The sequence below is a fragment of the Notamacropus eugenii genome, chromosome 7, assembly GCF_028372415.1.
Source record: "Notamacropus eugenii isolate mMacEug1 chromosome 7, mMacEug1.pri_v2, whole genome shotgun sequence".
NCBI lineage: Eukaryota > Metazoa > Chordata > Mammalia > Diprotodontia > Macropodidae > Notamacropus > Notamacropus eugenii.
Window position 1 is genome coordinate 148,472,082 of NC_092878.1, and position 24,246 is coordinate 148,496,327.

The window sequence follows — 24,246 nt, forward strand, 5'->3', positions numbered from 1 at the left end:
CTGGATGAGATAACCTAGATAAAGTGCTCTGAAATCCTTAAACCACTATAAATGCTCCCATCATCATAATTTTTATTATTATCTTGTAGAGGAAAGTAAAATGTATTCGATTCACACTGGCCCTTTGCCCCAGAAGTCAGATGGTACAGAAAGCTTTGGAAGGACCAAGCGTGACATTTACAGCATAACATTAGCACATGAATAAAGTAATTTTATGTTCATTATGTTTGAGGATGATGACTGTGGTGCAAAATAAAAGTAGTCATGGATTTAATTTGCTAGAAGGTATATTTTTTCCTTTTGCTTTTAAAAATTTTTATGCTCAGAGCATGTTGCAGGTTGGGAAGTGTTACGGTACTTAGTTTCCTATTTTAACTAATTGTTCTTGATAATTAGGTTGTATCTCCTTTGACCAAGAATCTCTTCCACTGGGCTATTTTCCAGGGCAGAGCGGTCCTTATGGAATCTCTGTTCACTTCTAACATCAAACCAACAACTGAGAAATCATTCACTGTAGATTTTCTTGGAGACCCTACAAAGTTCATGAAGTATCCTCCATTCGAAGACAGAATGGATCAAAAGAAGGTGATGGTTTGAAGATCCTATCCAATTCTTAACATCCCCCTAAATCTTATTCCTTTGATAATTGATGAGTATCTTGGAGTTACAAATGATACTGTGAAAAAGAAATCTATTTATGGAAATGATGGGAGATTTTTCATTGGGATCTCAGCTGTGATGGTGGCTCCATTTCATGTGGGTACAAAAGGCAGAGTGATAGTGATTTATGACTTACTCCACCATCTTGACTCCTGCAAATCCCCTCCCAAAAAAGATTTTTAAGAGATAAGAAAATCTAAGAAATAACTGGTCCATGAAACAGGTCCAGGAGAGATAATCTAAGAATTATGTATATGAAAACCAAGTCTAGATACCACATTTTAAGAAATTATAAATGAAAACTGCCCGGGACTCATAGAACCATGTGGCAAAATGAAAATAGAAAGAACTCACTGGTCACCTCTTGGAAAAAAAAAAACTAAAATGAAAAGTCTAAGAATGTCATGATCCAAATATAGAGTTATTGAGAGAGATACAATATTGCAAGCAGACAAAAAGAAAGAGTTCAAGTACCAAGAAATCAAAATAAGTGTTTCAATAGATTTGGAAGCTGCCATTCAAAGGAGAAAAGAACTTGGAACATGATATTCCATGAGGCAAAAAATAAAGACACCCAAAGAAAAATAACCTACATGTAACTCTATAGATGAAAAATGCGCCTTGAATGGAAAAGAGAATTTACCACCTTCTATCAGTTTATAATGAGATGGCTGGGAACAAAGTGATGTTTTTTTAAGTGCAAGAGCATAAGATGGAGAAAAAATACACTTAAAGATCATTTTTTTCAAAAAAAAAAATTTTGTGGTCACCTCAAGAGAAGGGTCAAGAGGCATCTATATATTATCGTGCAATGCTATGCTTTCTGCTTCCAGGGAGATCTTTCTCTATCTTTTTAGTCATTTGACCTTTGTAGTCTATGCTGTTAAAATCTATTGACATCTCAATCAATCACTCAACCTGTAAACTGATATTAAGCATCTGTTATGTGTTAGTCACTGTTGTAGGCCCTAAGGATACAAAAAGAAGCAAAAGATACTCCCTGTTCTCAAGGAACTTACAATCTAATCTAACTTCAGAAACTCCCTCTTCCTTTAACTTCTAAATCAGATTTCTTGCTTGGTAGACCACAAGATAGATCCAAGGTCAGAAATTCTTGGTCCTAAGGCTTTTCCAAGAACTGTTCATTTTCTCTACACATAACCCAAAGGCCAATTATGATTCTTAACATCAGGAACTAGTATACAGTTATGTTTTTGGTTAGGTGGTGTCAAAACAAAGCATATCATTGAAAACAACTAAGTAAAACTTTTCATGTAAACAAAAATAAAAGGGTGGTAGTCTATGCAGATAACTGCACTGGCATTCAAAAAATGTTAAAAGACATAAAGAAAAAGAAAGGACCCTAGGGTATTGGATAACATATACTGGGGAAAACTTACAAATGGGTGTAGACAAGAATGCTCATTGTATGGGACAGGTGCAATGTACTAGAGGACAAAGTTCTCCCACCAGTGAGATCACAAATCCATCAGTCAGTCAATTAATAAGCATTATATGCCAAGCATGATGCCAAGGATACAAAGAAAGGCAAAAGAGATTCCCTATACAGGATATTTAAAATAGCCTCCTAACATTATATGTCTTATTATTAAAAGAGCTTCTTATATGAATGGAATGGAATACTACTGGGCTATAAGAAATGATGAGCAGACTTCAGAAAAACCTGGAAAGATTTATATGAACTGATGCTGAGTGAAGTGAGCAGAACCAGGAGAACACTGTATACCCTAATAGCAACACTGTGAAATGACTACCTTGGATAGACTTAGCTCTTCTCAGCAATGTGAGGATCTAAGACAACTCCAAAAGACTCATGATGGAAAATGTGATCCACATCCAGAGAAAGAGTTTTGGAGTCTAAATGCAGATCGAAGCATACTATTTGTTCTCTCTCTTTTTTTGTTTTGTTTCTTTTTTCTTGTGGTTCCTCCCACTGGATCTAATTCTTCTTTGCAACAGGACTAATGTGAAAATACATTTAATATGAATGTATATGTAGATCCTATATCAGATTGCATGCCATCTTGGGGAAAGGGGAGGGGAAGAAAATTTAGAACTCAAAATCTTATGGAAGTGAATGCTAAAATTAAAATTTAATTAATTTTTAAAAGCTTCTTGAGAAAAAGGGTAAAAAGAGAATGTCTTTGATTATACTAGAAAAGTATACTCCCATCTTTGTCATTATTAGATATAGAAATTAGAAATAAGTCAAAAATAACCAGACCAAATTCAAGAAGGTAAGACAGACAAATCTGGGGGAAGAAATACAGGCAGTCCCTAACTTACACATGGCCCCTTCTTACCTAGAAGCCATTCCCCATCCCACTCACCCACCTTTCTGTAATGCAGACATCCATTTGAGGAGGGGAATCATGAAAAAAACCTTAACACTTTTGGAAAATCTACAGAAATATGCTGAAGAGGATGGAGCCCTTTGGCAGATAGGTCAGGCCTACTTCTGTCAGGAAGGATGTTATTTGGGGTTTATGGGAACTTGAAAGCCTAGGGGATAAGAGGCAAGGCCAATCAGAAAGGAGGTGTAGGTCAAAAGTCTATTGTCTATTTTAAAATTTGTCTCAAGCTAATTCTAAAAACTAGGCAGCACAGTGGACAGAGAACTAGGCTGGGAACCAAGAACACTCATCCCCCTGCATTCAGATCCAGCCTCAGACACTTACTGTGTGACCCTGAGCAAATCACTTCACCCTGTTTGCCTCAGTTTCCTCATTTGTAAAATGAGATGGAGAAGGAAATGGCAAACTGCTCCAGTATCTTTGCCAAGAAAAACTCAAATGGAGACATGGGAAGTCAGACATAACTGAACAAAACAAAAAGGGAAAAAAATTCTCCTCCTCATTCTCCACAATACAGAACTACTATGCATCAGGCACACTAAAGGCACTAGGGATACCAAGTCAAAAATGAAAAGCCAAGCTCACCTTTAAGGACTACAACTCATCTGCATTTCTTCTTGTTCCTATCTTTGGGGATCTAGAGAGGTCAGAGGACTTAGACAAGCATGGTGTTGGTGTTAGGTTATAAATTCTTGCATGCTGCCATGGCTCCACATACTCCAGAGAGAAAGTATCAATGGGAAAGCCTGTCTAGGACACTGAGTAATACATTCCTTGTCTTTAAATGAGGCTTTCTTGGTGTCTAACACTTAATCAGGGAGGCCTTACTGGTTCATTTAAGGGTATGTGATTTCTCTTTGGAAAGGCTTCAACATTTTTACAATTCAAAATAAAAGCGGGGGAAGAGGTGGGGTTTTTTCTGCTCAATTAGACAGACTTTATACAAGTTGCTTTATTTACAGATATTCCCACAGAATGGTAATTAGGAAAAATGTTTCTTCTACGTGTTTGCTCCTGCCAAATACATGCTAGAAAATGAGATTCATGCCGAGGCCCTCCCTTCAAGAAGGAAGCTAGTTAAGCTAATACAGGCTTGCATGGAAATCAAAGAAATTCATTTAATCAAATTGTTTTGGGGCTAACTTGCAGTAGGCCAATAAAATGATCAGCCTGCTAATTGCACTTAGGAAATCCTCTGGCAAAACATCACACTCTCAAAACTCAGAATGGTGGATATCAGATGATGCTTCATTATGATGAGCAGGAAGAAAAAAAATCTACAATTATATGAGTTCATAGTTCCATTGTAAATAAGCATCATTTGCCAGTCAATCCAACAAGCATTTATTAAGCACTTGCTAATAAATGCTAAGAGCTACAGATACAAAGAAAGGTAAAAACATGGACATTGGCCTCCAAAGAGTTCAGTCTAATAAATAACTTATTTACAAAAAAAGAGATCTATAGGGAAAATGAAAGGTAGCTTCAGAGGAAAGACAATAGTAAGCGAGAAGGGGAAGAAGACTGGTAATGTTCCCCTGAAATAGGTGGAATTTGTGTTTAATCTTGAAGGAAACCAAAAACACTTTCCTTTTTGACTGAGGTAAGAATAGAGGGTGGAATGGGGGTGGGGAGCAGCCAAAGACCCAGATTTGGGAGATGGGATATACACAGTGCATGAACAAGTCATATGGATAGTAGAATCCAAGGAGGAAATAAAGTGGAAGGAGACTAGAAAGGTAGACATGAGAGGACTGCTAATTAGCAGCATTCCCCATGTAGCCTCTTTCTCCCAACCCACCACATGGAGTAGACACCCAGGTCTCTCCTCCTTCCCTCTTTCCATTGGGATGAGCATTCCTTAAAAGGGGACAAAGCCATCCTTGGGAGCCACCTTCCTGGGCACCAAAAGGGATAAAAAGTCCTAGCCATCCACTATCAGAGCCCCTTCAACTTGGTGGATGCCTGAAGACCCTAGAAGTCACCATGTCCTGATGACCAGCGAACCATATTCCTCTCCAGGCTTCAGCACTCCATGCCCCTCCATGAAACCTCTCCATCCTCAAGACTCACCAAAACCTTAGGATTCCCACAGTGGAAGTCGCCATACTCCCTGGGCCCTCTCCCTCTAAATGAATGGCTCTTCATTCCATCTCCATTTAAGGAGGGCTGCCCAAACCAATCAATCTTCTCTACTCCTGAACTCAGGATTTTCTCTACCCTCACCTTACATTCAATGCCTCCCACTTTTCAGCTTCCTTTGATGTGTCTTCTTCCCCCATTAGAAGGTAAGCTCCTGAAGGCAGAGAAGTCATTCATTCTACTTGGACTTGGACTCCCTTGGCTCAGCACAGTGCCTAACACAAAGTAAACACCCAAGAAATATTTGATTGACTGACAGGTTTCCATATGGATGAGGAAGGGACCATGTCCAAAAAGGTACATATTGTTGCTTTGCAGAGACAAAGAAAATCTTCCGTTAACTATTCAATAATCTGTGAATGCCTTGTGTCATCATCCTAACATGGAACCTAATCTAAGAGAGTACTAGCATTCAAGCTACCTCTGCCATGAGGAAGGTACCAGCTTGTGAAGGGCTTTCAAGGCCAAGCAGAACATTTTGTATCTGACTCTGGAGGTAATAGGGAGTACTGATGTTTACTAAGTGAGGGAAACTTCGAAAGCTTAATGGAAGATGGATTCCAGTGGGGAGAGACTTGCAGCCAGAGATCAACCTGCTACTGCAATAATCTAGGTATGAGGGGACAAGGGATGGAACCAGGGGTGGCAGTGGTGAGTGGAGAGAAAGAATAAGACATGAAACCTTACAGCTTTAGTTACAGGTTAATTCCAAATGTCATTCATTTGGAAGTATTGATTCAGCTTAGACTTGGACTCCAAAATCCAATAGCACTGAGACTGACCCAATGCTCTAATGAAAACAGAGTGAAGAGAGGGAGCCCCCTGCTCAAAATTCCTTTTCAATCAGCAGGCCAGAGATTAGGGGGAAGTCAAGCCTGAGTCATGGGTGCAAGAAAGAAGCAGCAAGGACCTCCAGTTCTGAAACTTCATCTTTTGTTGTTTTAGTAAGGAGTACAACTCATCTGAATCTTTTTCATTTGCCTGGTAAAAACTGTATCTTGGCACAAGAGAGGAGTTTCTGCAGAGTTCTTGGGACGTCAGAGGGCTAAAAATAATACTATTATAGCATTTATATACTGTATTATATTATTATGTATTGTATATACTGTATTACAGTACAGGGCTAATAATATCATTATTATAACATTTATACACTGCTATGTGCCAGGTACTATGCTAAGCGCTTTCCAATTATTGTCTCAATTGATCTCCATTTTACAAATAAGGAAAAATGAGGTAAACAGGCTAAATGACTTAGACAGGGTCACATAGCTAATAAGTGTCTAAGGTCAGATTTGAATTCAGGTCATCCTGACTCCAGTCCAGTGTTCTATCCACTAGGCTACCTTGACTTATTACACAAAGTTGGCACAAGGAGTATGCTATACCTCCATGCTGCTGAATTAATAAAATGAGAAGAATAAAATGCATTCAGATACATACAAGTGTTTATGTAAACTACTTGTCTAATTGCTATGCAACAAAACAATTACGTATATAATTAAATATGTGGTGGAATAGCTTAGCGTTAGATTGATTACCATGGTAGAGTCCATAGTGCATGCTCATCCCAAAACAATCCAATTTGGCAAACGTCTTAATAAATCTTAATACCTGGAGTGAGTGTGAAAAGCCTGTGCTTGGGGTGAGAATACAGGAATGAAATTAAAACATTCTTCCAGTCCCCAATGGAGTTTATCACCATCTAAAGGAGCTGGGGGGAGATATACACCAATAACTATAATACAATAATGTCTGCTAATTTGTTGTATACATAATAGCCTGGTCACCAGCCCGAAACGAAACACAGAAAACATCGCTCCCAAGATAAATATGATGAGTTCCCTGTTTCATCTTTTTAAAAGCGCTCAGGGTAAACAATTCAGAGTGACTCTGTGAAAACAAAACTATGAACTTAATCAGAGAAGATTACCTCTCTTGATTTCTCCCAAACCCTTGCTGATTTTGGATGTGAAACTTGGTTCACTTTATCACACGTTCATATCACTTCCAAGACCTATCATCAGACCTCGTACATGCTGACCCCAAAGCCCCGATTAGATCCTAAACATGCTTAGATAGAACAACCATATAAAATTTTTCTATTATCTTCCTCCAAATCTATAACACAGTGAGTCTTTAATAAAAATTTGGTATTAATTGATATTATCTGTCATGATATTAAGAATCTTGGATTTGAATTAAAAAAACTGATTTTTGTCTTCCATTTCTGTTTCTAGGAAAGAATCACTTTAGCAAAGCACTGTTTGGATGAAAAGTTATTTTTAATAATAATAACTTAACAATTTATTCATTGGTAAACCATCCAAAAGTCATTGCTCTGATCTTGTTATTTTTCTTCCTATCTAAAAATATAAATGTTACATTAAATTAAATGCTTGAAAATGTAACTAACAACAGGAATTTAGGGAATAAGGAATATTCCTGGATGCATATTTTATCTCTGCAAAAAAAAATTTTGTACAAGTTAAATGCCTTATTTTTCTTCTCATGTCCATGTGATATTTGTAAATGTCACACTTATTTCCAGGTAACCATCATGACCTCAGGAAGAGAGGAGTTGCTATTTAGACCACATTTTCATCGAGTGTAGCACAATAATAATGCCTATTACAAATAAGCCTTAAAATTTTGCAATAGCCCCTTAGGCAATACTAAAGATAGCTACTACGGAAACAAAAACCTTCTAAATAGGAAATTTCAGGAAGCGATGATTGGGGCATCAAAGGTTCTTTTAAATGGTGTCTTCCTAGATTCCTTCTGCATCACTTTTTTTCTCTTCAGATACCAATTCCTTCTCTACCAACAAAGTTATGGGCATCAGCTGATGGCAGATGACTCCTTAAAAGAGCTTAAAAAGTTGGAAGCCAGATGTTCAGATCCATCAAAGTATCTGCTATTTTTGTTCAAATAGAAATAAATTTTGTCTTGGTAACTTAATCCTTTGCTCTATAGAAATCCTAAGATTTTTCTGCCCATCAATATTAAATATAATCAGTTGCCACAATAGAATGATCACCAATTTTCTTTTTCTGCATAAGCAGCATACCTTAGAAACAGCAGCTGTAAAAATAAAGATTCCCTTCAATTTATATTTAGTCCTTTCTACCTTGACTGCTAGACATTAGGGGGTGACTCTGCCATTACTGCTTTGTTTGGTTTATTCATGGTCTGTGCACAGGCATTGGAGCTAATTTTAGGCCAGTACCTGAGGTATTTTTCCATTTTGAAATTACTTTATCATATCACTAATGTTTTGCAAGAAGTATATACAGAGAGAGAGAGAGAGAGAGAGAGAGATTCATATATATGACTCTGCTTTTAAAAAAAATACTTCCTTTTTCTCTGCTGATCCCACAACCAAACAAGAATGTGACCAGAGGTTTAAACTAAAGAGATTTTGTACTGAGTTGGAGGCTTATATCAGTTGAACTCATGGGAACCTGAAGGAAAGTCTCTTGTAACTCACCATCATTTTCTGGAGACAATTTAGTCACACAAACACAAAGGAGAGAAATCTGCAAAGTCTCTTCCTCTCTCAGGACTACCACTAATAAGAAAGCATGCTCTTGCAACTACATCTATAGGCTAATAGGTACAGATCACCCAGGGCATAAGGAGAAAGGAACTGTGTCCACTTTTCATGGATCCTTAGAGAATCCTCCATACATGGAGTAGTCATGGAAATCTTGAGCAAATGTTATTTGAAGTACAGAGTCCCTGACATCCACCTCTTCCCAGAGCCCCCTGACAGCTCCAGGCACTTGGGGAACACAAGCCTTACTGCCCACATTGTACCCAAGCATCAAGAAAGCACAGGACACCACAGAAGGCCCTCCATAAGAGCCATGTAAACTTTGGTCCTCTGTGAACAGAGAACTTAAGTATATATAGTTTAATTATTCAAAACTGATGTATTTTTGAAAAAATCAAGAATAGCCAAGACCCCTCCACTGGAGAGTCCACAGACTCTCACCTAAGTAGCCTCGGATGGGATTACCCTTCTCCGGCTGGGAATGCGTTTATTATATAATCACAGGGTAGAAGATTAAGAGATAATTGATTTACTCTCCTGGAACTGATAATAGAAACCTAAAGTATTCCAATCTAAAACTTTGGGTCAATGCTCTGGAAAATCGGAAAACCGATTGACTTGACGTTTCCTTCTTCAGCCAAGGGGAAAGAGAATGAGCCTTTACTAAATATCTACTATGTACCCTATGCTAATTAAGCACCCCATAAATACCATCTCATTTGATTCTCACAGCTACCCTGGGAAGTAGATGCTTTTGTTATCCCCACTGCAGTTGAGGAAACTGAGGCAGGCATAAGGTAAGTCATCTGCCCAGGGTCCAAGGTCAAATCTGAATTCAGGTCTTCCTGACTCCAGGTCTAAAGCTCTGTCCATTGCCCAGCAGGGTAGATACAGCAATGGTGGACCTGGACTGTGTTTTGGGATAGTCGATGGTCTCAGGTTAGAACTCCCTCAGAGAAAGGCTATGGAATAGAAGGAGAGCTCAGGCTGGGTACATCCAGTCCTCAAGATGAGGATCAAATGAGGTAATACTGATAAAGCATTTAGCACAGGGCCTGGCACACAGCAGTGACTTCATAAATGCTTATCCCTTTCCCTGTACATGAAATAGCCCATCATCTTATATGACCCTTTCCTCCTCTAAACCAAGAGATTTCAGTCACTGCTTCTTTCTTTTCCAAAATGGTTTTCCTTCAAAGCTCAGCTCAAAATGGAGAAATTTATGACCAAACCAGAGACAGAGAATATTATGAAGTACAAAATGTATAATTGTGATTACATTGAATTGAAAAGTTTTGCACAAACAAAGCCAATGCAACCAAGATTAGGAGGGAAGCAGAACACTGGGAAAGAATTTTTGCAACTAGTGTCTGTGATAAAGGCCTCATTTCTAAAATATACAAATGTACAAGAATACAAGTCAATCCTCAATGGATAAATGGTCAAAGGATATGAACAGGCAGTTTTCAGAAGAAGAAATTAAAGCAATCTATAGTTATATGAAAAAATGTTCTAAATCACTATTGATTAGAGAGATGCAAATCAAAACAACTCTGAGGTACCACATCACACTTATCAGATTGACTAACATGACAAAACAGGAAGATAATAAATGTTGGAGAAGATGTGGGAGAGTTGGAACATTAATTCATGGTTGGTGGAGCTGTGAGCTGATCCAACCATTCTGGAGAGCAATTTGGAACTATGCCCAAAGGGCTACAAAAATGTGCAGACCCTTTTACCCAGCAATACCACTTCTAGGACTCCATCCCAAAGACATCATAAAAAATGGGAAAGGGTCCCACAAAAATATTTATAGCAGCTCTCTTTGTGGTGGCCAAGAACTGGAAATCCAGGGGATAACCGTCAATTGATTTCCAACTGGGGAATGGCTGAACAAGTTGTGGTATATGAATGTAATGGAATACTATTGTGCTATAAGAAATGATGAGCAGGAAGATTCAGAGAGGCCTGGAAAGACTTATATGAACTGATGCTGAGTGAAAGGAGCAGAACCAGAACTTTGTACACAGCAACAACCACAGTGTGCGAGGAATTTTTCTGGTAGACTGAGCTCTTCACAGCAATGCAAGTACCTAAAAAAATTCCCAGTGCACTCTTAAAGCAAAATGCCGTCCACATCCAGAGAAAGAACTATGGAATTGGATCGCAGAATGAAATTGACCATTATCTCTTGGGGAAAAAAAGCTCAGTTCAAGGGTTGCCTCACACATGAGACCTTTGGGGAGCTGGCTCCCCCTGGAAAAATTACTTTCTATTTATCACAAAGAGTCACAAGAAACAAACATTTACAGCATGTGCTATATGCCAGGCATTGTAGATACAAATACAAGCAAAAAAGACAGTACCTGCCTTCAAGGAACTTACATTCTAAAAGGGGACAAGAAATTGTTTTTTAAAAGCAGGGGAGAAAGGTGTCTACACGGGTGCCTGGTGTCAAAATCCAAAAAAGTTGGGAACAGAGTCAAAAGAGGAAGGCCAGCCTGGATCCACCTCACAAGCAGACACATGCCTTCTTTTTTTGTTTGGTTTTATATTAATTTTATGGAATAAAACAAGTATTTCCACAGCATAGTACAATAATAAAGATAATTGTACATGAAAGTGCAAATCTACTACACACAAGTCGCTGTCTCTTTCAAATATATGACAAAATTATCAGGTAAATTTCTTTTTTTTCTTCCCTCCCTGCACCCCCAGCCCTAGAGAGATACAAATAGACACAAATAAGTGTGTGTGTGTGTGTGTGTGTGTGTGTGTGTAAAATTAATCTATACACACTTCTACTCATCAGTTCTTTCTCTGGATGCAGACAGTAACTTTCTTCATATGTCCTTCATAGTTAATTTGGGTATTTATAGTAGTCAAAATAACTTATTCACTTTTTCTTATTAAAACATTATTGATGTAGACAGCATTCTCTTGGTTCTGTCATTCCACTCTTTATTATTTCGTACAAGTAAACATAAGCCTTGCAGTAAACAGTCCACCACAACATGTCATATTCCATGTTGTCTTCTCCTATGGGATGTAAGGTCCTTGAGGGCAGGTGTATGTCTGGCACGTAATCGGTACCTCATAATAACAATAGCAGTTGACATAGCTCTAGCCACATTAAGGGTTCCATAGCCCTTGGCAGACCTTAAACCTACAACAACATGTGGGGTAGCCTCACTCTAGATCCAAAGCCAAAGCACTTTTCTTTCCTTCTCTATCCATGACTGGAAAGTCCAGGTGTATAAAGGGGTGGAAGAACGAGAGAAAGCAGAACTTGCCCAAGACAGGAATATCTTCTAAGATGCTTGATTGTGGTCCAGAATGTAAATCTGTACCACTGACATAGAAGGTGATACAGAAGATCCTACCTAAAAATAAACTTTAAACTGTTTTTAAAAAGTCTTTAATTGCTGAGATCCCCAATCAATTTATTTTGAAGAGTGCCATTATTTCAAGTTTTACTATGCTTTGGACTTTGGCTGAATATTAATACCAGTGATTTAGAAACTGAAGATTTCTTTTATGTCTCATATAATTATAATTCTGACATTTTCAAAATTATGTCCCTCTTACAAGTTTTACATGTGAAAATTATGCTAAGCTAATACAGAAAAGGAAAAAGGAAGTCATCTTTTCAATGACACCATTTAAATCAATCGAACAACAGGGATTTAATAAGTGCCCACTTTGTACCAGGCATGGTGCTAGGAGTTAGGGGCAGAAGTATAAAGGATGAAATAATCTCTACTGAGAAGGGGCTTATGTTCTAACAGAGAAATAAAAGTTCACAAATGTAGCATACGGTTAATAAATATAAAGCCATAAAAAATAATCAGATAAGATGTTGCTGCTGTTGCTTTGTTTTCTAAGAGGACCAGTGACATCATGGGTGATGACATGATGTGTGCATGAATCGGACTTAAGTGGGGCAGTTGCACAAAATCATCAGCCTCACTTTCTCTTCTAGAGTCACTGAAGTCCAGTGGTAGGACAAAAATCAAGATGACTGGTGATGGCCCGGGATGCAGTGGATGACCTTGGTGTCTTTGATGTCTGATCAAGCTCTAAGCACTGCATAGTTGGACCTTTGAAATAAATTGTTCTCTCTGCCCATTCCCCTTGGAGAAGTCTTCCCACGCTTGGGGTAGATACCCCCCAACTCATCAATGAGTTTGAGGCCTATCAGTTACCCTCAACCTGGTTTAGCACATCTGCCAAGACAGTTTACCAGGGTGTGGCCACTGTTTGTGCTAGAGTATCTTGGAGTCACAGGTGAGAACTGGGCACCAGGTAGACACCAAAGGTGAATGAGCAGCTCTGAAAAGAACACAGCGAGCCCTCACACCAGAGGTGCTAGTCCTCCTTGAACACCCTTATGCTCCATAGAGCAAGGTAGTTAGGGGAAGAGAGCACTCGTGGGAGGGGAAGGGGGATTCAGGCAGGAGCTGGTGTTCGAGCTAAGTGGCAAAGAAAGAGAAGGACTCTGTGAGGCAGACAGAAGGAGGAAGTTCATTCCAGACTTGGATATCACATAGAGATGGAATGTCATGTGTGAGGAACACCAAGGAGTCCTGGTTAGCTGGAGAGCAGAGAGTAGAAGGAAAAGTGATGCCCACTGACTCTAGAAAGACAGGTAGGGGCAAAGCACAGTGCATCTTGATCTTAGAGGCTACAAGAAATCCATGAAATTAATGTAATACATCAAGTATGTCAATTATGCTGCCCAGAACTCTCCCAAGTGTGAGCCAAACCAGATTAAAACGTAATTGGGAAACATTTAGCAAAATAAATGAGAATACAATAAAATATATGTAATATAATGTTTTAAAATGAAGTCAATATTTAGCCCAAAGAGATCCTTTTGTATGGATGAGCATCCCTGTTTCTACTTGACTTGGCCACCATTGCAGTAGAATTACATATTCTAATCTACATTTAAGGAGAATTACTTGGCAGCAGTGAGTAGAACTGACTGGAGCAGGAAGAGGTTTGAGGCAGGAAGACCCATTAGGAGGCTGTTACAATAATCTAAGCAGGAGGGAAATGGGGACTTGAACACAGGTGGTATTCATGTGAGTTGAAAAGAGTCTAATCAGAGAAATATTAAAGTAGAAAGGGCAAGATCTGGCAATCAATTGGATATGTGGAAAATTCCTCTTCTCTGAGCTCTAGCCCCACATCTGGCAACATGTCCAAATGTATCAAGAAGGTTGGAATTGTTGGTAAATATGGAATACATTATGGTGCATCCCTCAGAAAAATAGTGGAGAAAATTGAAATTAGCCAGCATACCAAGTATACCTGCTCCTTCTGTGGCAAGACCAAAATGAAGAGATGGGCTATGGGTATCTGACATTGTGGAACCTATATGGAAATAGTAACTGGTGGTGCATGGACCTACAATACCACCTCTGTAGTCACAGTCAAATCTGCCATCAGAAGACTGAAGGAATTGAAAGACCAGTAAAATCTTCTTATCAACCATCTATAGCCCACAGTCCAATAGTAAATGGGTTCATTTATGGAACAGAAAGAAAGAAAGAAAAGGAAAATTTCAAGGTTACAAACCTGGTGGAGAAGAAGGATGCTGGCACCTTCTACAGAAATAGGGAAGTTTGGAATAGGATATTATTTAGGAACAATGGTCACAAGTCAAATTTTGGACATTTTAAGTGTAGGATGTCTCCAGGGGCAGCTAAGTGGCACAATTAGTAGATAGGCCCTGGAGTGAAGAGGACCTAAGTTCAAATCCGACCTCAGACACTTACTAGCTGTGTGACTCTGGGCCAATCACTTAACCCCAACTGCCTCCATAAATGAATAAATGAATTAATTAAGTTTCCAGGATATATAGGAGGAAACATCAAATAAGCATCTGCCTATGCATCTGGTGATGCATCTGCCTATAATCCCTCAAATCTGATAAGGCTACCAAAGAAGAGAAGACAGAAGAAGAGACGAAGGTCCAGGACAGAACCCTAGGAAACACAGTTAAGAGTGGACGATGAATCAGCAAAGGAGACTCAGTAGTGGTCAGCCAGGTAGCAGGCAAGCCAGGAAAGAGCTGATGTCATGAAAACAGAGAAAAAAGAAGACTCTTTCAGAAGTGGTAAGCAGTATCAAATGAAACAGATAGGATTAGTACTGTGAAAAGACCACTGGATAAAGAGATCACTGGTATCTCTGGAGAGGACAGTTTCAGATGAGGGATGAAATCAGGGGCCAAACTACAAAGGTTTGAGGAATAAGCCAGAGGAGAGAAAGTGAAGACAATGAATGTAGATGGCTTTTTCAAGGAGTTTGACTAAGAAAGGGAGAAGACACGTAGAACTCTACATAGCTTGAGGGGATGGTAGGGTCTACCATTTTGGGGGGTAGTTTTTAAAGGATGTTGGAAACTTGGGCATATTTGAGAGCAGTTAGAAAGAAACCAGTTAAGAAGACCTAGACTTTGAAATCAGGAAGACCTGAATTCAAATCTGGTCTCAGATACTTACTTACTAGCTGTGTGACTCTGGGCAAATCACTTAACCTCTGTTTTTCTAGGAGGCAAGTAGGTGGCTTAGTGGATAGAGCAATGGACCTGGAGTCAGGATAGACCTGAGTTCAAATCCAGTCATAGACGTTTACCAGTTCTGCGTACATCACTTAACCTGTTTTGCTTTGATCCAATGGAGAAGGAAATGGCAAACCACTCCAATAGCTTTTCCAAGAAAACCCCATGTATAGTAATGGTCCACAGGGTCACAAAGTCAGACGCAATCCAACAACAACAATAAATATAAGTACAGGAGATGAAGGCAAGAAGTCAGTGACTCAGAGGCTGAATTCCTAGAGAAAGGCAAGACAATGGCCAGAGAGGAAGGAGAGGGACAGTATATGACACCTACCATTATTTGGAAAGGGTAGAAAATTATACTAAGTCATTTTCAAAAATGAAAAGTAAATACAGAGAGGGGAATCTGGAAGTGATCATGGGGAGCCAGAAATATGACCTCCCTTTCCACAACCAGTGTAATAGGGGTGGGAGAGAAATTACAGCAAGCACTTGAGATGAAGATGTGATTTTTCAGTTCTTGTTCCTTGAAAGATGGTCTTGGGGTCTTTGTCTAAGTCAGCTACTCTTACCTTCTGTCACTCAATTACAACTTTCAAGATGCCATGAAAATGAACTCACAGATCATTTGCTGTTTGGTGGCTTATATTAATGCTGTCAACTAAACTCTCAAAAGAAATTTTTTTCAAAGAGTATCAGGATTTATTGGATCATATACACCTAGACCTAGAAGGAAACTCATAGGTCAAAAGTTGAGCAGCTCTAGATATATATGATGAAACTGAGGCCAGAGATGTAAAGTCACTTGTCCAAGGTCCCACAGACAGCATCAGAGGCAGGATTTGAACCCAGGTCCTCTGAAACTGGAGTAAACAAAGATTAAATTACTTGCCTAGAATCACACAGTTAATAAGTGACTAAGGCCAAATTTGGACTCAGGATTTCCTGAACATGAGTCCAAAACTTTATCCATTGTACCCACTTAGCTTAAAAATGATCTCCACGTGATAAATGATGGGTCAAGTCTAATAAAATCAAACTGAATGGATGTAAATGTAAAATTTTTAATTTGGATTGCAAATATCAACTGCACAAATACAGTAGTAAGGAGCGATTGCTCATTCCCTAATAATTAAATGGTTGAAGGATAAGAAATCTTCTCAGGAAAAGAAATCAAAGTTATCTATAGTTATATAAAAAAATGCTCTAAATCACTATTGATTAGAGAAATGCAAATCAAAACAATTATGGGGTACCACCTCAAACTTATTAGAGTGGCTAATATGACAGAAAAGGAAAATGATAATGGAGGAGATACAGAAAAATTGGGACACTTATGCACTGTTGGTGGAGTTACGAACTAATGTAACCATCATGGACAACAATTTGGAACTGGGCTCAAAAGATTCTAAAACTGTGTACACCCTTTGACCAGGCAATACTGCTACTACTAGGTCTATATCATAAAGAAAATTTTTTTTAAAAAGTAAAAGTACCTATATATACAAAAATATTTATAGCAGCAAAGAGCTATAGTAGTAGCTATTAGTGGTAGCGCAGAATTGAAAATTGCAGGGATGTTTATCAATTGAGGGATGACTAAACAATCTGTAGCATCTGATTCTGCAGCAATACTATTGTGCTATAAGAAATGGTGTGCAGGATGCTTTCAGAAAAACCTGAAAGGACTTACAAGAACTGATGCAAAGTGAAGTAAGTCATTCCTTGAATACTGAAACATTTCTGTTTGTGGAGGTTTGCTGATTTCAAAATCAAAAAAAGAAAATTAAAAAAGAAAAAGATCTAAGAATTTTGATAGAGCTCCATATGAATCAACAGTGTAACATGGCAGGCCCCTGACCACCCTTATCCCCTCACCCCCAACCCTCTGCCCCAAGAAAATTTATGCTACCCTGTGTTGCATTAAGACAGGCAGATACCTTATTCTGCTCTGGCCAAGTCAATTCTGAAAAACCATATTTTGGATACTCCACATAGGCACTGAATCTTAGGAAAGATACAGGCAAACTAGAATGTGTACAAAAGATGACAACAAGGAGGGTAAGAGGTCTGAAAGATGTTACCCAAAGACTGGTTGAAAGATTTTGAGATAGTTAGTCTGAAGCATACTCAGGCGGAATGTGACTAGCCATCTGGAAGGATCTGAAGGGTTGAAGAGAGAATAGATTACAATCTCTCCTTGGCATCAGAGGATTAAACTAGAATAGATATTGTAGCCTGGAAGACTTAGACTTGATGTCAGGAGAAGTGTCCTCATCATTAGAACTATTCAAAAAATCAGTGGATTACCTTGGGAGGCAATGGAGGTCTTCATGCAGAAGACTAATGATTATTTGTTGAGAACATTGTACAAGGGATTCTTGCTATGTTATGGATCAGACTAGATATTCTTTGAGGTCTTCTCTAGCTCTCTTTGTTGTTGCTAAGTTTTCATTCGTGCCCAGCTAATACCATTTGGCATATTCTTGGCAGAGATACTGGAGTAGTTTGCCATTTCCTTCGCCGTCTCCAGCTCTTAGATTCTGCCTAATACCATTCTAGGTTGATATTATTTGTTTATTCTCTCTCTCCCCTACTCCCCATTCTCCCTTTCCCACCTATAGACAGAGATCTCCCATCAGATGCTAAAATCCATTCCCTCACTTTACTACGAAACATGTTTCTAAACAATTTTTTCAAGCTCAGAAAACAATTTCAAGAACGCAAATTTAAAGGAATTGCAACTCTCCCTTACAAGTAGAGAATTACTTTCTCCTACACACACACTCCAGTCAATATCCCTTAGGAACAAAGGCATGACATTAATTTCATAAATTAAGAGTGTTGGGCTGTGTCAAGAAAGAATGTGCAGGTCACAAATCTAGCCTTCCTCCTTGCTCTCATCAGTGAACAGTTCCTCGTTGTGTGTGAAGGTTCCTCTCCCCCACACATCCCATTTCTCCTCCTTCTTTCCATTTAGCCATATGTCTTCCCATGGACACTACCGTAGAATTTCAGAGATCCTGAGAAATCATTGCTAAAAATATGTATTCAGCCAGGATCAGAATCCATATCTCTATTTTGAACAGGTTTCTTAAGGATCCCATTCACATGTGCATGAATGGTTTGCATGCCAATTTAATATCTGTCCAAAAAGCAATTACTACATTCTCAGTCCTAGTTCAGCATTCTCTCTGAATCAAAATGCCACTCATGAAATTTTCAAATCCGTTCCTTATACAAGGGAGACCTTCTTTAGGTAGTTCTCATTAAAATTCTAAGAAACGAGGCAGCACAGGGAGTGGGGAAAGCATTGATTTGATTACTGAGAACATAGATAGGAATACAGGTTCTGCCTATACAATATTAGGCACATCCTTTGAGATCACTGGACCTTAATTCTGTTAACTACAGATTGAGTCCAGAGGACCTCTTAAACTGGACAGATTTCAGGGTGTCTATGAACTTGAATGGGGGGAAAAAAACAATTTATTTTAATTAACCTTTCCTTTATAAATCGATGTATTCTGTTGATGCATTTAAAAACATTATCCTAAGAAAAGGTCCATGATGTCACCAGATTGCCAAAGGGGTCCATTTCACAAGAAAAGAAAAGACCACTTGAATCAAATTATCTCTAACATTCATTCCAGTTCAAAAACTATGTCCTATAACCCTAAAACATTCCCTTGCTCAGCTTATAATCCCCTAAAACATTTCCTTGTTTGGCTTATAATTAAATCATAATTATCAACAAATAATTTTCTTTGAGATACTAAATGTGGGTATGTTTAAAAATAAATAAAATTTTTAACACAGTTAGCATTCACATAAGTAAATGCCTTCAAAGGAGCGGAAAAACTACAGGCTATTCAGGTACAGGACTATTTTCTAGGGTAACTGAACCTGGCAGAAATATTAACAGACTAAAAAAAGGAGAGTGCACAGCTTGACAAGAAGACTAACATTCATGTCCATGAAAAGCACAGCGTAAGTAATTAATACAGCTCGCTGCCTGGGAAGCATCTTCTAATTCCACAACAAAAGATAAGAAATTTATTAGGTGGCTTAAAACATCTGCTTCTAACATTGAAAAATGGACAAGAATAAAAACTCATTAAAATTCATACTCATTATTTGCAAGTAAAGACACAAAATCTTTTGCCCTTCTCTTCTCTTCCTCCAAATTATTTCAAAATCCAAACACCCAATAGGAGACTAGAGCATATGACTCATGTAGGATGTATGAAATGCAGGGGAATGCCAAACCACCTGAGGTACACAGTGCCTAGTTCCCTCCATCTGGCTGTACATGTTGCAAAAAAAAATGTGCCAGGCTAAGATTCCTTCAAGGGGCACTCCTAGGGCAGAGTTAGTGGGGCTAAGAGGGACAAAAAGAATGGACCCTGAAAAAGCTTTCCTTATGTGGTGCAGTGGATAGAGCCCCAGTACAGGAGTCAGAAGGACCTGAGTTCAAATCTCACCTCAGACACTTGACACTCACAGGCTGTGTGACCTTGGGCAAATCACTTAACCCCAATTGCCTCATCCTGGGTCATCTCCAGTCATCCTGATGAAAATCTGGTCACTGGATTCAGATGGCTGTGGAGGAGAAGTGAGGCTGGTGACCAGCACAGCCCTCCCTCACTCAAAACAAAGTCAAGTGCAAGTTATGTCATTATTTTTCTAATGGCATGGTCTTCTTCGGCAATGAAGGATGAACACACCTTATGAAAAGTCATACAAACATGCCTATTATCCTTAGAAAAGAAAAAGCATGATGATAGCAGGGATAATTTTCTAACTTTAATTCTCAACATTCTCTGACATTCTGTCATCTTCACTGGAGAAGCAAAGGAAAGGGTAGGGCTGAGGGAAATTTTGTATTTTCCTTCGTTTCATACACAGATTGTCCACACTCTAAACAACTCAGCCTTACCACCCCCATAGGAAAAAAATTTCTCATTGTCCTGACTGTGACATTCAATTGAATGGAGTAACTGGAGATCTCATTCATCAGTTTCATCATATGGTTATCATCATGGAACTCAACTGTCTCTAAAGAGGTGGAACTAGGGATTACCCAAGCGGGCAATGAAAGGGAATGATAAGAACTGAATACAGAACATTACAAATGAAGAATCCAAAGGTAAAGCAGTATAAAGGAAGTCATGGAGGAAATGTACAAGGGAAAATGAAAATGAATTAGAACAAAAACAACACTAGGTATGCCCTGTATTCCTTATCCCCCATCTCTCTACCAATCAAGCAAAACCAAGAAAGGTCTCAGACATGGTGGGTGGGCAAACTTAATGGACAACAAAAGAAAAGTCATACAGGATCTATGGGTTTTGGTGACCAAACTGGTGTAAAATCATAGGTCTAAGCTGGTCACTTCTGTGCTCAAGAAGCTTTCTGCTTCTAGAATAAAACAAACTTCTATATTAAAAGGGCCCTTCCAGCCTTTAGACAGCTACCATCTACCTTTCCAGGTACATTACTTCCCTTCCCACATTCCAGCTAAATTGACCTACCGCTGCTTCCTGGTACAGAAGATCCCATCACCCACCTCCTGGGGGCTTCACTCAGGATTTTTCTCATGCCTGAAATGCTCTCCCCCTCCTCCTTTCTGCCTCACAGCTCCTTCAAGGTTCAACTTAGATACCCCAAAGTCCTACAAGAAAACTATCCAAATTTCCTCCCTGCCTCAACACTTGCTAGTACCTTCCTCCACAGAATTACCTTGTATTTCATTTTCACATTGTTTTCCTTCAGTAGAACCTTAAGTCCTTGAGGACAGGGATTTTGTCTTTGTAACTTCAGTGCCGGGCACATAGTACTTGACTGTTAAATACCTTCAGAATTGATGAATTATTAAACAGAGGGTCTGGATCAATGAGATCTCAGATCCATACGAGTTTCCTAAAAAATTGGATTTAAAATCCGATGATGTGGAAAAATCCACCAACCCATTCTCAAGTTTTCCAACCTCATACATTTTCATCTGTTCAGTGATATCTCCTTTAAGTGAAACAGCCCTGTACTGTATCCCCATGATAAATGAGATCATTTTGGCAAAGTAGTAGGAGAGTAATAAATGTTTTTTCCCTTCCCGTTCTCACCAACAATCAAAGAAAGTCTATCTTAAAAATAATGTCTATGTGACTAACATGGAAATATGTTTTTCATGACTGTACGTGTATAACCTGTATTAAATTGCTTGCCTTTTCAGTGAAGAGGGTGGGGAGAGAGAGAATTTGGAACTCAAAATTTTAAAAACAAATGTTGAAAATTGTTTTCCCATTTAAGTGGGGGGAAATAAAACACTAAATAAATACGCAAAATGTCTATATAGGCATAAAATTTAATAATTAGGCATTAAATTATCATTTGACCAAATAGAATCTCTAGATGGCTGACATTTGGACCCTAGGAAACTGAGATCCAGATCTGTAGTAGCAAAAATCCTATTTTCACAAGAGGATCTACCTTCTCTCCCTCCCACTGTCCCCCCAACTAAAAGCAAGAAAAACTAAATTCCAATTATAAATATATAGTCAATCAAAACAAATGTCCACATTAGCCATATCCAGAAAAATATGTCTCGATCTATAATCCAAGTCCATTTTCTCTAACAAGAGAGAATGTTTCATCATGGGCGGCTTGGGCAACATAATGGAGCAGCCCTGGTAGGGTCCGGAGTCCTCTAGAATCATGACTGGTCATTGTTTTCATCTGAATTCTCAAGTCTAATCTACTTCTCTTTCCACAACACCAAAAGGGATGCAGGGACTCCTCTCTTCATCCTCAGTTGTTTTGGAGAACATACAATTGCCCTTCCACAGAATTTATTATGCCTGGAAAAATCTCCTTTCCAAGTTTATCTAGACATATTGCCTACGAGGCTTGACTACTTCCTTTGTTGATATGCCAAATAACCTCACCGCTTTTCCCTTAGCACGTAGCCTTCATCCCAGACAGAGTCCTTTGAAAATCAAGCATTTAACCACCTCCTCTGCTCTAGGGAAGGTTTGAGAGACAGAATCTCTTCTCAGGATGTTTTGTACATAATAAACACATGATACATGTCTACTGACTGGAATTGAAGGTGGCCCTTCAAATCAGCCTTAAAAATAAGCTGTCTATTCCCAGGATAGATTAAGTTTCAGAGAAAATTTGAACAGAGGCCAGAATGAGAGAAAATGACTCCCTCCCCTAAGCCCCTTATTAACGCCTGCTGAATCAAGTCTTAATGGTATGGTTTCTTTGTTTTATTTGAAGGCAACACCCAGAACAGCATTATTTCCCATGTTCAAACATACAAAAATATACTCCCAAGGTAAAACAAAAAAGATAGGTCAAAAGACCCTGATTCTGATGCTAACTTCAAACTATATGATTTAAAGTAAGTCTCTTAAGTCAAGTCTGAGTCTCAGTTTCCCTCTCTGTGAAATACCTGAATGAAAACAGAAAGACAAATTTTTCTAATTGTATCTCCATCAATTAACACAGTATTTAGTACACTAAATCCTTAATAAATGTTTTTCACTCATTCATTTATAATCTCTATCCCCAGAGAAATAATTACATTGTGTAAAGTTTAACTCCAAGCATACTGCTATCAATTGCTAGTTTTTTCTCAGCCCTTAGATGTTAGAGATTCTACCCAAAGTTCCAACACCAAAGACAATCGAAAGTATCGATTTGTTTAAATCAACAGTAACAACTGAAATGAGCACTACTTTCCCTGGCATCTTAACTCAACTTTCGAGTTTAAGAAAAGAAAAGTGACAGTGACCTGAAATGCAATTTATTACAGACGAGGATTGTCCACACAGTTAGTCATTCTCGTATAACATTAATGGGAATAAATGCTCCAGACTTCTCAAAAGAAGATTTGGGTCCAAATCCTGCTGTAGACAGTTACTGTGTGACCCTGGGCAAGTTAACCTCAGTTTCCTCATCTATAAAGCAGGGATAAAAATAGCATCTCCCTCACAGGATTGTTTTGAGGATCGAATGAGGATATACATATACCTACATACATAAATACACATATATACACACACATGTATGTACATACATACATACATATAGTACTATGTGAATGTTAGCTTTTGCTTTTTATTATTATTCTATCCAAATCATCATGTTACCAAACTCTCTATAAATTATGCCCCATGTGGCAAAGTTTCCAAAGCAAAACGTTAATGTTTGTACACAAGACTGGACAGTTAGATGGTGCAATAGACAGTGCAGGGCCTGGAATCAGGAAGACAACACATCTTCGTGAGTTCAAATCTGGCTTCAGACCCTTACTAGAGGTGTGATCCTGGGCAAGCCACTTAACCTTGTTTGCCTCAGTTTCCTCATCTGTAAAATGGCAAACCACTCCAGTATCTTTGCCAAGAAAGCCCCAAATAGGGTCCATGAAGAGTCGGACATAGCTGAGCAACAACACACCACAAAATTTTATGATACAGTCTCTAAAATCTTCCACATACTCATGAATTCAATATTCCATTTCAAGAAGGGTCGGTCAGTCAATAACCATTTCTTAAGCATCTCCTCCATGCCAGGCACTGTGCATAGGGCTGGGATCCAAAGAAAGGGAAAAGACAGTCCCTGCCCTCAAAGTGCTTGTAGTCTAACAGAAGAACCAGTCAAATCAATATATCCAAAGAAGCTACATGTTGGACAAGTAGGATATTAGACAGAAGGCATGAGAATTGAGAGGAACTGGAAAGGCACTAGAATGAGAGTGGATGGGGAAAATACCAATGCATCTTGAGGGGGAGCCAAGGGAGCCTTAATTTGTATCTGACATCAATATGAGGATCTTATTTCCCCTCTGCGATTGGAAAAATACAACAGGGGCACTTTAGAATGCAAAGAAAAAAAGTTAGTGAATTTCATTTCCACTGGATTACATTCCCTAG

General features: G+C 38.7%; 1 protein-coding gene and 1 pseudogene across 3 annotated transcripts in view; one reads left to right on the forward strand and one right to left on the reverse strand.

Annotated features, from left to right (window-relative positions):
- The window catches only part of FRAS1 (Fraser extracellular matrix complex subunit 1), a 469,972-nt gene that overhangs the window by 435,394 nt on the left and 10,332 nt on the right, over positions 1-24,246 (reverse strand). The window lies entirely within an intron of this gene.
- Positions 13,940-14,248, forward strand: LOC140513701 (large ribosomal subunit protein eL43-like; annotated as a pseudogene).